Source organism: Apodemus sylvaticus, chromosome 1 (assembly GCF_947179515.1).
Source record: "Apodemus sylvaticus chromosome 1, mApoSyl1.1, whole genome shotgun sequence".
Lineage (NCBI taxonomy): Eukaryota > Metazoa > Chordata > Mammalia > Rodentia > Muridae > Apodemus > Apodemus sylvaticus.
The window spans coordinates 191,739,852-191,754,194 of NC_067472.1; the positions used below are offsets into that span (position 1 = coordinate 191,739,852).

At 43.7% G+C, this 14,343-nt stretch overlaps 2 protein-coding genes across 19 annotated transcripts in view; both read left to right on the forward strand.

Moving 5' to 3' along the window:
* Window positions 1–4,125, forward strand: part of Rdh13 (retinol dehydrogenase 13) — a 70,466-nt gene extending 66,341 nt beyond the window's left edge. The window contains exon 8 of one of the 3 annotated variants that reach the window (XR_007975354.1): window positions 4,070–4,125. The gene's annotated coding sequence lies outside the window, so the exon portion shown is untranslated. The other 2 variants (XR_007975355.1, XR_007975356.1) reach the window with 2 other exon arrangements.
* Window positions 1–14,343, forward strand: part of LOC127674284 (leukocyte immunoglobulin-like receptor subfamily B member 2) — a 61,501-nt gene that overhangs the window by 24,061 nt on the left and 23,097 nt on the right. The gene's annotated exons all lie outside the window — the stretch shown is intronic.

Below are 14,343 nucleotides of genomic sequence, written 5' to 3' on the forward strand. Positions count from 1 at the left end.
AAAGTTCCTGAACAGAACACCAATAGCTTATGCTCTAAGATCAAGAATTGAAAAATGGGACCTCATAAAATTGCAAAGTTTCTGTAAGGCAAAGGACACTGTCAAAAGGACAAAACAGCAACCAACAAATTGGGAAAGGATCTTCACCAACCCTAAATCCGACAGATGGCTAATATCTAATATATACAAAGATCTCAAGAGGGTAGACCCCAGATAACCAAATAACCCTATTAAAAAGTGGGGTACAGAGCTAAACAAAGAATTTTCACCTGAAGAACTTCAGATGGCTGAGAAGCACCTTAAGAAATGTTCAACATCATTAATCATTAGGGAAATGCACATCAAAACAATTCTGAGATTTCACCTCACACCAGTCAGAATGGCTAAGGTTATAAACTCAGGAGACAGCAGGTGTTGGCGAGGATGTGGAGAAAGAGGAACACTCCTCCACTGCTGGTGGGATTGCAAGATGGTACAATCACTTTGGAAATCAGTCTGGCGGTTCCTCAGAAATCTGGGCATTACACTTCTGGAGGACCCTGTTATACCACTCCTGAGCATATATGCAGAGGATTCCCCAGCATGCAATAAGGACACATAATCCACTATTTTCATAGCAGCCTTATTTATAATAGCCAGAAACTGGAAAGAACCCAGATGTCCCTCAGTGGAGGAATGGATACAGAAAATGTGGTATATGTACACAATGGAATACTACTCAGCTATTAAAAACAATGAATTCATGAAATTCTTAGGCAAATGGTTGGAACTGGAAAATATCATCCTAAGTGAGGTAACCTAATCACAAAAGAATATACATGGAATGCAATCACTGATAAGTGGACATTAATTAGCCCAGAATCTCTGAATTCCCAAGACACAGTTAACATATCAAATGATACCCAAGAAGAGGGAAACAGAGGGCCCTGGCTCTGAAAAGACTTGATCCGCCATTGTAGGGGAGTACCAGGACAAGCAAATGGGCTGGGGGTGTGTGTGAATAGGAAATAGGTGAAGGGAAGAGGGCTCATGAGACTGATGGGGACGGGGGAACCAGGAAAGGGGAAAGCATTCAGAATGTAAACAAAGAATATAGAAAAAAATAAAGGAAGACCTATCAGAATTACACCAGACTTCTCACCAGAGGCCATGAAAGCTAGAAGATCCTGGGAGAATCTCATGCAGACTCTAAGAGAACACAAATGTCAGCCAAGACTACTAAACCTAGCAAAACTCTCAGTCATCATAGATGGGGAGACCAAGATATTCCATGATAAAACCAAATTTACACAATATCTTTCCACAAACCCAGCCCTACCAAGAATAACTGGAGGAAAACTCCAATACAAGGAGGGAAACTACACCCTGGAAAAATTAAGATAGTAACCTTCTTTGATCAAACCCAAAAGAAGATAATCACTCAAATATAAAAATAACATCAAAAATGACAGGAAGTAATAATCACTATCCCTTAATATCTCTTAACATCAATGGACTCAATTCCTCAATAAAAAGACATAGACTAACAGACTGGATAAGGAAACAGGACTCTACATTTTGCTGCATACAGTAAACACACCTCAGTGTCAAAGACAAACACTACCTTAGAGTAAAAGGCTGAAAAACACTTTTACATGCAAATGGTCTCAGGAAACGAGCCAGAGTAGCCATTCTAATATCAGATAAAATTGACTTTCAACCTAAAGTCATCAAAAGAGACATGGAAGGACACTTCTTGTTGGTCAAAGGAAAAGTCCACCAAGAAGAACTCTCAATTCTGAACATCTATCCTCCAAATGGGAGGGCACCCTCATTCATAAAAGAAACTTTACTAAAGCTCAAAGCACACATTGCATCTAACACCATAATTGTGTGTGACTTCAACACTCCACTATCCTCAATGGACTGATCAGGAAAACAGAAACTAAACAGGGACACAGTGAAACTAATAGAAGCTTTGGACCAATTGGATTTAACAGATATATATGTAGAACATTTCATCCTAAAGCAAAAGGATATACCTTTTTCTTAGCACCTCATGGTACCTTCTCCAAAATCGACCATATAATTGGTCACAAGACAGACCTCAACAAATATAAGAAGATAGAACTAATCCCATGCCTTCTCTCAGATTACTACGTAGTAAGAGTGGTCTTCAATAGCAACAGAAACAACAGAAAACCCACATGCACATGGAGGCTGAACAATACTCTACTCAATGACACCTTGGCCAAAGAAGAAATAAAGAAAGAAATCAAAGACTTTTTAGAATTTAACGAAAATGAAGGCATCACATACCCAAATCTATGGGACACAATGAAAGCAGTGCTAAGAGGAAAACTCATAGCCCTGAGTGCCTCCAAAAAGAAGCGGGAGAGAGCACACACTAGCAGCTTAATGGCACACGTGAAAGCCCTGGAACAAAAAGATGCTAATTCACCCAGGAGAAGTAGAAGACAGGAAATTGTCAAACTCAGGGCTGAAATCAATCAAGTGCAAACAAAAGAACCATACAAAGAATCAACAAAACCAGGAGCTGAGACCAGGGATTTTAAAAAAAAATTTTTTAGCTGTTCTGTGGGTGATTGTAGGGCCCTTCTTCTGGTTGCTGTTCAAGAGTCCCCAGCTGGCGGCCCAGCCCAGCACATATCTGGCTGTAGCAGAGGAACTGGAGAATGTTTCGGGGAAGTACTTTGATGGACTCAGAGAGAAGGCTCCATCTCCCGAGGCTGAAGATGAAGAAGTAGCCCGGAGGCTTTGGACTGAAAGTGCCCATTTGGTGGGCTTGGACATGGCTCAAGGGTCCACTGGGAGAGGACATTCCATCCCCAGATAACCTTCAGAGATCCAGATGGGGCTGTGTTACCAAGGCTGCTGCTGGCCATGCCCTCAGCATCCTCTAGGGGCAGCGTTGCATGGTTGAACTCTCAAGACTATGGCTGCTGGCTGCCATGCCCTCATCATCCTCTAGGGGCAGCGTTGGTACTATTAGAATCTCAAGACTGTGACTGCTGGCTGCCATGCCCTCATCATCCTCTAGGTGGCAGTGTTGGTCCTAGCATTTACTGTTAGCCAGTTACATTGAGTTGGACCACAGGTAGGCACTAGCTCAGGGGGTAGCAGGGACATGTACTCTTGGCTACTGGGAAGGTGGTCCATCAGGTGCCCTCCTTAGGAATCTAAAAGGGGAGGCCGATAGAGGAGTCGGTTACTGTGGTCATGGGCAGGGTCCAGAGACAGTGGGCGCTAGAGCTGCTGTGGCGGACTGACTGGTCCACTGCTAAGGAGCAGGTGCTCTATGGATCTCTGTGGCTGTGTACACTGTGCCTGCTTTCTGATTTCACTGTTGTTCCAGTTAGCGTTCTGTTGCTGTGATAAACACCATGACCAAAATCAACTCGGGGAGGAAAAGGGATTCCTTATCTTACAGGTTATAGTTTATCATGGAAGAGCAGAGACAGGGCAGGAACTCAGGACAGTAACTTGAAGCAGATCCCCATGGAGGTGTGCTCACAGGCATGCATCAGATACCTTTCTATTTTATTATTATTATTACTATTTTGCAGAGAGGGTCTTACTTTGTAACCCTGACCTTCCTGGAACTTGCTGTGTAGAGCAGGCTGGCCTTGAACTCACAGATATTTGCCTTCTGGGATTAAAGGCATGCCTTACTATGCCCGGCCCAGATACTGGTGCCGGCCCGGTCCAGGCAGCTCTTGAGTCCAAACTGCAAAGTGTCACTGCTACTTCAGGGATGGTGTGGGCCTGAAGCGTTTGCCCAACTCAGAAAGGGCAGCTGTGGACACCTCGTGTCCTGGACAGTGGCGGGGGCTGCAGGCTGCAGTCCACTGGGAACCCTGGCACAGCCCTTGTTAACCCTGAACTGCTCAGGACAGAGTGGAATGAAACGCTGACAGCTACTGCCTCAGAAAACCAGCGTGACCTGGGGTCACGATCTCTCCAATTCCTAATTTTAAACCTTAGACGCTCAGGCTTGTTTGATGATGATAATTTGTTAGGGGTAGTGACACTTAAGAGGGAAGAGAGGCAGGAGGATCAAGAGTTCAAGTCATCCTCTCCAGCCTGGGCTAAACAAGATCCTGTTAAAACAAAACAAAACAAAACCGTGAAATCTCCAAACAGCTGACTGATAGATTTAAAATAAAAATGTCTATTTAGTGTGTGAGTGTGTGTGTACATATGAACATGTATATTATGTATGTTTACAGGTATGTGCACATGCCCTTGTATGTGCATTACATGATGAAGGTCAGAGGGCAACCCTCGGACAACCTGTGGGAATCTCTCTTTTTAAGTCTGAGGATCCAACTCAGTTTGTCGGACTTGGTGAAAGGGGCCTTCACCTCTGACCCATAGTGCCTGCTGTGAGTCATGGGTTTTATTTTATTCTTTCTGTGTGGAATTTATTACACATATAACCTTGCTGTTTATTCCCTTTAAGAAACTAAGACATTCAGTTGTTACCAAGATGGTGACTTTGCAAAAATTCCCATTATTTCTCATCCCCCAAACCTATCCTGTTCTGCGTAAATTAGACTAGATCGACTTCACTCTTCTCCTTTGTTTTGAGACAGAGTTTCACTCTATAGTTCAGACTAAACCTGGACTCTCAGTCTCCTTGTCTGAGCCTCTGGGGCCCAGAGATTACAGGTCTGCTACACCCTGCGTTTACAATCGATGTTTACAACCAAATAAATGGAAATAGACATTTCTGCCGATAATTTGTCTTCGTCCTTTTGTTTGAGGTGTGCACTTACGAGGGGACATTGTTTCTGATAAAATCAACTTAAGGAAGGAAGGTTTTAGTCTGGCAGTCCCAGGACACAGGAGTTCATGGCGCGGAGGGCATGGGGGCAGGAGGCAGGCACGGGGCAGCTCAGTGTGGCAGCACCGAGAGGAATGCGAGTGCATGCTCGTGGAAGCCAGAGAAGACCTCTTGGTCACAAGCGTTCTTCCTACTCAGCGAATGATCTCGCCACTTCCCTGGTTGGCTGCTGTCATTGCTAGTGTGTGGTGGACGAACGCTATGCTCTGCCTGTGGCACTGAGAGAACAGCATCATGGAGCCAACTCATCCCTGCCACTGTGACACGGGTTCTGGGGACTGGACTCGGGTTGTCGGCCTCCTGTGGCGAGTGCCTTTACCTGCGGAGCAGTCCTAGCAGCCTCTGGGTTCTGCTTTTTGTTAAGGCTCGGCCGTCAGCCATGCTGCGCATGCGCACTGTGGGTCTTCACATCACAAAGAACTCAACCAGAAACTCCCTCAGACATGACAGACGTGACACTGTCGAGTCGACGGTATTAACCACCGCAGGGTATCTTCCCTGGGAGATAAAGTTCATCCTAAAAGTCCATATCCATGTGGGGCCCAGGCTGCCCGGGTGGTTGACCATGGAGATGCCATTCATGCTGGAGGATTTGTCTTTCTTGCAAATGGATGTGGCTGCTTCTAACCACAGATCCTCAACCAATATCTATTTCCTTTTCAAAACCAAGAGACGTCGTGTACCACAAATGCTTCCCCCTCATAATCGCAAGGTCCCAGATGGCTTGAAGACAGCGGAACCCTAAGCGATAGGAAAGTTGACAAAATGTAGTTGAGAAACCAGTACAGAGGGTTGGAAGCATGGCTCAGTGGTTAAGAGCACTGTCTGCTTTTCCAGGGTCCTGAGTTCAATTCCCAGCAACCACATGGTAGTTCACAGCAATCTATACTAGGATCTGATGCCTTCTTCTGGCCTGTAGGCATACGTGGCACACACACACACACACACACACACACACACACACACACACTTTATATATATAATTTGTGGGCAAGTAATTAGGCCAACGAAAGAACTGGGGTATGGCAGTAACATACCTGTAATCCTAGCTTAGGGAGACTAAGGCAGGAAGATCTTGAATTTGAGTCTAGTTTGGACTGCAATAGTAAGATTCTAGCTCAAAAACTGGAACTCAAGCCACAATGAATGAAGACAAAACCCCAAAACAGACCAAAGGAACAGCCACAAAATGTCGCTTTGCATGGTGACTCAGCACAGAAAGGGATTGAACTTGGAATAGATTATATGTACTGCTCTTTGGAGCTGAGGAATTCAGTCTGTCCTGTTGCTTTTGGTGACCAGTGACAAAATGTCCAAAGGGTACACACTGGGCTGACATAAATTCATGTTTTTGAGACCGGTTCTTGGAACCCAGGCTAGGCTCAAACTCAGGAGCACAGAGAGACCTTCAGGTGTGAATTCTCCTGCCTCCAATTCCTGAGTGGTAGGATTACAGGTCTACAAATGATGTTGTCCTGACCCACATTGGATTTGTGACCACACAACCTCGTCAGTTGTGACACTATCCAAGCACAGTGGAACCTGGTGGGTGAATATACCCAATGTCTTCCTCCACTGGTTCCTCTCTCAGGTCTTCCTGGGCACCGCATAATCCAGCAACTGAAGGGTTAACTCCCAGCAGCCCCAGGTAAACTGATCTAGTTCTTGGATCATCAGCACCTTTGACAGGACAGGGCCCACCTGGTGTGGATAGTGGAATGTTGAAAATTACCCTAGACATAAGTAACAAGGGATATTAATTAAGGCAGTTAAGTTCCACAGTAAGGCACGTGCTGGATCTGTGATGTCTTCAAGATTCTGCCTGTGTGTTTATCCATTAGCAGGGTCAGTTCCTCCCAGGTGGGTCCTTGTGGCCAGTTGGATGGTGGCCCCTTAAGAGTATGGCCATAACTCTGGTGACCGGGAGCTGAAGAGATGACTCAGTGGTTAAGAGACTGTTCTTCTAGAGGACCTGGGTTCGATTCCCATCACCCTCATGGCAGCTCACAACTGTGATGCCTGCCCCACGAGATCCAGCATGCTCCTGCAGACATACACACAGTCAAAACACTGGTGTGCATGAGAATAAAAGAAAACCCTGGTGCCCGTGAGCTGTGTGATCTAGTAGGAGATGGTGTTGAGATGAGTCTCTAAGTTGTGTGGGAGTCACGTCACGCCACACCGACCCCAGTAGAATCTGTGTGACAAGTTCCACAGACTGAGGCATTAGACTTCAAAAGAAGGTTTCCTGGAACCGGTTGTGGAACTCTTGGCTGGAGAAAACATATTGAGCCATAGTTCTCATGGCAATATTTTTTGTTTGTTTGTTTGTTTGTTTGTTTGTTTCCGAGACAGGGTTTCTCTGTGTAGCCCTGGCTGTCCTGGAACTCACTCTGTAGACCAGGCTGACCTCGAACTCAGAAATCCACCTGCCTATTTCTCCCAAGTGCTGGGATTACAGGTGTGCGCCACCACCGCCTGACCATTGCAATTTTTCTATTTCGTTCTCTTTCATTCCTTTTCTTACCTACAGGTTCCTGGTAGCCTAGACCACGATCTTAAGCAAGAATAATGGGTATGAAACCATCTCTAGAGATGGGGTCACTAACATGACCTTATCTCCAGGGAAACCAATGCTTTACTTTTCAAATCGTTTACAAAATTATTATGATAGATAAAAACTTTCCCAACAATAAAATTTCATATGGCTGCACGTGTGTCATTGGAGGTGGATTTTGGTATATGGTAAAGAAAACCTTAATTCGAAAGAATTAAAATAGTTTAAATTTATGCTTTGAAGATTTATAAAAAATCAGGTATTAGATGTTAAGGAGTAATTAATCAAAGGGGCTGGAAAGTTAGCCCAGTGGTTAAGAGCGCTGACCATAAAGATTTATTAACCTGTTCTTGGGAATATGCCACTAGCCTTGGATGATAGCCCTATTGAACATATTCTTTCAGAATTGTTATATCTTGATAATGGCGTTACCTGTTCTGTTTGTGATTCACTGAACATGTAGTTTCACAGTTGTAATGCTTAGGTGATTTTTGTATTTTACTGTGCCAAATGATTCTTGTTGGTATTCACGATTGTTTTGCTGGATATGGTTTCTAAGAGTTGCATCATGTTTGCTTTCATGTATAAAATCCCCTGCTTGAGAGCTGCAGAATACACTCAGATTCAAACTGCCTCTGTGCCAGGCAGTGGTGGCGCACGCCTTTAATCCCAGCACTTGGGAGGCAGAGGCAGGTGGATTTCTGAGTTCGAGGCCAGCCTGGTCTACAGAGTGAGTTCCAGGACAGTCAGGGCTACACAGAGAAACCATGTCTTGAAAAAAAAAATAAGTGAGTACAAACTGCCTCTGTACTTGTTTCTGTTTGTCACCTCTGAATCCTTACCCACCTGGACTTCAAGAACCCCCATCCCAGGGACCCCCATACCCAGCTGTGGTGGTCTGTGACAGCTGGCGCTTCAACGCTGGTCTCAAAGCAGGAAGGCTTTCTCTCTCCTTTTTTCCTAAAAAACACTTTTTCAGGTAAAGGATAGGACCTCGTCCAGAGTGCTGCAGACTCTTCGATAGAGACAGATGAGTTAAGATGATGAGAAGGTAAGAATCATGGGGCTCTCACAGTCCAAGAACAGAGGCCTGTGCCTGGCAGTGTTGAGACATATTTTAGAAAGTAGAGGTGTTAAAACCTCAGAGAAGAGTTTGGCAGCACTTTATGACTTTGTACTGAGTGTCAGTCAGTGGTTCGCGGAGGAAGGAAGCCTGTCTTTAGAAGACTTTATTGCTAGGTTGGAAGAAGGACTAGGCAGGATGCTTCCTCCCTCTGAGGGCTTGGACATGTTATTGAAACAACAAGTATGTAAAAATGCCACCAACCCTACATATGACAGAGGGCTAATATCCAATACACACAAAGAACTCAAGAAGTTAGACCCCAGAAAAGCCAAATAACTCTATTAAAAATGGGGTACAGAGCTAAACAAAGAATTTTCACCTGAAGAACTTCAGATGGCTGAGAAGCACCTTAAAAAAACGTTCAACATCATTAGTCATTAGGGAAATGCAAATCAAAACAACCCTGAGATTTCACCTCACACCAATCAGAATGGCTAAGATTAAAAACTCAGGAGTCAGCAGGTGTTGGTGAGGATGTGGAGAAAGAGGAACACTCCTCCACTGCTGGTGGGGTTGCAAGCTGGTACAACCACTCTGGAAATCAGTCTGGCATTTCCTCAGAAAACTGGGCACAACACTTCTGGAGGATCCTGCTATACCACTCCTGGGCATATACCCAGAGGATTCCCCAGCATGTAATAAGGATACATGCTCCACTATGTTCATAGCAGCCCTATTTATAGTAGCCAGAAGCTGGAAAGAACCCAGATGTCCCTCAACGGAGGAATGGATACAAAAAAATGGTATATATACACAATGGAGTACTATTCAGCCATTAGAAAAATGACTTCATGAAATTCTTAGACAAATGGATGGAGCTGGAGAACATCATCCTAAGTGAGGTAACACAATCTCAAAAGTTCACTCATGGTATGCACTCACTGATAAGCAGATATTAGCCTAGAAACTTGGATTACCCAAGACGTCGTAATCCACATATCAAATGATGTCCAAGAAGAAGGAAGGAAAGGAGGCCCCTGGTCCTGGAAAGGCTCAGTGCAGCAGTGTAGGGGAAAACCAGAACAGGGAAGTGGGAAGGGTTGGATGGGGGAACAGGGGGAGGGAAGAGGGCTTATGGGACTTTTGGGGAGTGGGGATACCAGAAAGAGGAAATCATTTGAAATGTAAATAAAGAATATGTTAAATTAACAAAAGAGAGAAAATAGCAATCCTCTCTGCCAGGAACCAATTAGACCAACCAGAAAAACCGGGACCGTGTACGATTCCATCGAAGTATGCAGAGATGCCTCGCCAGCTGTGGTCCAGGGCATGGCCTGTACTGCAGCAATGCAAGGGCAACATTTCAGCGCTGATGTTCAGAACTTGAAAGGCTTATGATTTTCTTGCAGCCAGCAAGGACACATGAGCCATGACTGTACAAAAGAAGAGCAGACTTCAAAAAATAAAAATACGAAAACCAACCTCTGGGGTTATGTCCTCAGTGTAAGGAGGGAAATGAATGTGAATCAAAATTTCCCAAGGATGGAGCCCCTCTGAAAGATGAGGAGACAAAAATCAGGTTGAGGGCCATGCCCTCTGCCCCGAAATTTACAAAAAGGGCAAAATAGGGAGACAGAGGAAGGTAAAAGTGAATTGACTCCTCTGGCCCCTGAGTTTAACATCTTAAGCTTACCCAGAGCAACACCAGGAAGTGCAGGATTAGATCTTGCAGTAGACAAAGATTACATAGCCTCTAATTATGAGGGCGTGCAATTAGCAGACACAGGATGAAAAGGGCCACTATCACCTGGCACCTTTGGTCTTATAATAGGGAGAAGCTCAAATTATAAGAAAAAATTTGAAGTACTTCCTGGAGTAATTGATTCAGACTTCCAGGGAGAGGTAAAAATTATGATTAGGCCATTAAAAGAAACAATACAACTGCATAAAAACCAACGGGTAGGTCAGATAATAGTACTCCCTTATGTGTAGCTCCCCAACCCAATATTAAAACAGACTAGAGGGGATGAAGTGTGTGGCCCCACAGAAGTGACAGCCTGGGCTCAGAAAATTGCTAGACAAAGACCCTTAAAACTATAAAAGTAGAGGGAAAAAATACCCAAGGATTGTTGGACACAGGAGCAGATAGGCCTTGCACTGCAGGAAAGGCCTGGCCTGGGACATGGTTTATATAGTTCACACCACCTCTACTCTGGTGGGATTGGGCCTAGCTCCCAACATAGCTTAAAGTTCAAAAATCCTGACACGGGAATGTGAAGGAAAGTGGGTGCTTTCCAACCTTGCATTATTTCCTCTTTGCCATTCTCCTTACGGGGAAGAGATATCTTAGGGGAAATGAAAATAAAACTAACCACAGATGAAAACTGGAACCATCAGCATTTTTATAGGGGCCGCTGATGAGTTATATGCAGACAAAATTTCATGGATTAGCGATGAGGCTGTGTGGAAGAATCAGTGGCCCCTAACTCAGGGAAAGATACAGGCTCTAGAACAATTAGTAGAAAAGCAACTGCAGTTAGGACATATTGAAGAATCTAACAGTCTATGGAATACTCCTGTGTTTGTCATTAAGAAAAAAGTTAGGCAAATGGAGACTCTTAAAAGATCTTAGGGCTGTTGATAAGACAATGCACGACATGGGAGCCTTATAGCCAGGACTTCCATCCCCAGTAGCTGTTTCAGAGAATTATCATATTATAGTTAAAGATTTAAAGGATTGTTCTTTCAATATAAAGTTACAACCAAAAGACACACAAAGATTTGCTTTCAACATTCCTTCTGTTACTTTTCAAAAGCCATTTCAAAGATATCAATGGAAGGTTCTCCCCCAAGGCATGAAAAATAGTCCAACTCTTGGTCAGAAATTTGTAGATCAAGCTTTTAGATCCATCAGGGCTAAGCATAAAAAGGTTTTCATATCACATTTTATGGATGATATTCTTATAGCAGAAAAAACAAAGGATTTACCTGAATTAATTTTGAAAAATATGATTGAGGCATTGACCAAGCATGGACTAATTATTGCTTCTGATAAAATTCAACATAGCAAGCCAATAAATTATTTGGGAAAAACAATTCATAATGAATATATTGTATCTCAAAATTGCAACTTAGGATTGATAATTAAAGACATGTAATGATTTTCAAAAATTATTGGGAAATATTAATTGGATTAGACCTTATTTAAAAATTACCACAGGACAATTGCATCATTTATTTGAAATTCTTAAAGGAGATCCTAATCCCAAATCTAAAAGACAGCTTACAAAAGAAGCCTTAAAGCAATTAGAATTGATAGAACAAAAGATGCTAAAGTAAAACAGATAAACTATGTAAAAACATGGTTCCCTATTATACTTAAAACATCTTACACACCAACTGCATGTTTATGGCAAGAAGGTGTATTGGAATGAATTAATTCATCTCCCTCATACTCAAGGAAAAATGGTATCATCTTATCCTTTTATGTGTAGTCAATTTATTACTATTGTGATTATTATTATTATTTTGGTTTTTTTATTTGGTTTCTCTGTATATCCTTGGCTGTCCTGGAACTCACTCTGTATAGCAGGCTGGCCTCGAGCTCAGAAATCCGCCTACCTCTGCCTCCCAGAGTGCTGGGATTACAGGCATGCGCCACCACCGCACAGCAAAATCTCAATTATTTGTGTTTTTTTGTTTTTGTTTATTTTTTGTTTTTTTTTCTCGAGATAGGGTTTCTCTGTGTAGCCCTGGCTGACCTGGAACTCACTCTGTAGACCAGGCTGTCCTCGAACTCAGAAATCCGCCTGCCTCTGCCTCCGCTGGGATTACAGGTATGTGCCACCACTGCCAGTCAATTAATTATTAAAGGGAGGTTACGATCCAGGGAACTGTTTGGCAGAGAAATGCATGAAGTTGTTATTCCCTATAATAAGGAACAACGGGAGTGTTTACTCCAAACTGCAGATGATTGGGGAATTGCATTCACTCATTATATCGGACAAATTAAATATCATGTACCTCAGCACCCTATATTAAAGTGTGTAGAAGAAATAGAAATAATCTTTCCTTCTAAAATAGTGTCAGAACCTATTTCTGATGCCCTCTTAGTATTTACAAATGGGTCATCCAATGGGATTTCAGCTGTCTATATAAAAGATAGACCTGTGATTATTAAAAAGGCAAAAGAAATTTCCGCACAGCAGGTGGAAATTATTGCAGTCATTACTGTGCTCGAACACACACCGGAAGAGTTCAATCTTTATGCAGTTCAAAATATGTAGTTTGTTTATTTCCAGATATAGAGACAGCTCTTATATCTGGAATTCCAAAATTATATCACTCTTGATTCAGTTGCAAAATAAAATTCAACCAAGAGAAAGAAAAATTTTTATAGGACATATCAGAGGACATCCTGGCCTGCCGGGTCCATTGGCTTTAGGAAATGCTATGGCAGATTTATTGACAAAAGAATACTCGATTGCTAGTGTGGTTGAACAAGCAGAGGCAGGCGGATTTCTGAGCTCAAGGCCAGCCTGGTCTACAGACTGAGTTCCAGGACAGCCAGGGCTACACAGAGAAACCGTGTCTCAAAAAAAAAAATTGAGTACAAACTGCCTCTGTGCTTGTTTCTGTTTGTCACCACTGAATCCTTACCCACCTGGACTTCAAGAACCCCCATCCCAGGGACCCCCATACCCGGCCGGGGTGTTGGTGGCAAAGACACATGCCTATAACCCTTGGGAGGAAGAGACAGGACTGGCATGAGTTTAAGGCCTCCTAGACTGCACAGTAAGACTCTGATGGAACCAGACTGAGTTTTTGAGGTGTATGTAACCAGAATACCCAGGCTTGTGCAAATGCCAATGAGCAGAGGCAGGAATTTCCATCTCTTTCTGCCCACCTCTCTCCTCTCTCTCTCCTTCCCTCTCTCTCTCCCTTCCTCTCTCTGGTTTTGTTCTGGAATTGCAGATGAATTCCAAATGCCAGGCTCCCACCTTGGCTTTCAAAAGCGTCTTAGAACTCTTAGCAGACTCTTCCATGCTACATAGAATATTCTCCTCCCACCTCTTGGAGGCTTTGGTGGAGTTTGCTGTTCCTGTGGTGTGGTGGTTTGAAAACAGCGGTCCCCACAGACTCATAAGGAGTGGAATTGTTGGAGGCATGGCCTTGTTGGCGTGGGTGTGACATTGCTGGAAGAACTATGCTACACACTGGGGATGGGCTTTGAGGTCTCAGATGCTCAAACCGAGCCAGGTGTCTCATTCTCTTCCTGCTTACTGTCAGTCTCCATCTAGAACTCTCAGCTCCTCCAGCTCCATGTCTGCCTGTGTGTTGTCAGGCTTCCCACCATGACAATAGTAGACTAAACCTCTCAACTGTAAGGCAGCTCCAGTTAAATGTTTTTATGAGAGTTGGAGGAGTCGTGGTGTCTCTTCACAGCAATAGAAGCCCTAACTAAGATATGTGGTTTGCATATGCCTTGGGCATGTTAGCCTGGGGAAACCTTGGCCCTCGGTGTGCTAATGTGAAAATGACGGGAGTGGAGGCGTTTTGTAGATGATTGGAAGTGTTGATGCCCTCCAAGGGACTTGGGGTTCTTCTGGGTCTCTAGTAATTTCTTTCTCTCAGGCTTCTTCTTTTCTCCTCCTCCTCTTCCTCCTCCTCCTCCTCTCCCTCCTCCTCCTCCTCTTCCTCCTCCTCCTCTTCTTCCTCCTCCTGTTCCTCTGCCTTCTTCTTTCTTCTTTCTTCTTTCTTCTTCTTCTTCTTCTTCTTCTTCTTCTTCTTCTTCTTCTTCTTCTTCTTCTTCTTCTTCTTCTTCTTCTTCTTCTTCTTCTTCTTCTTCTTCTTTTTCTTCTTCTTCTTCATCTT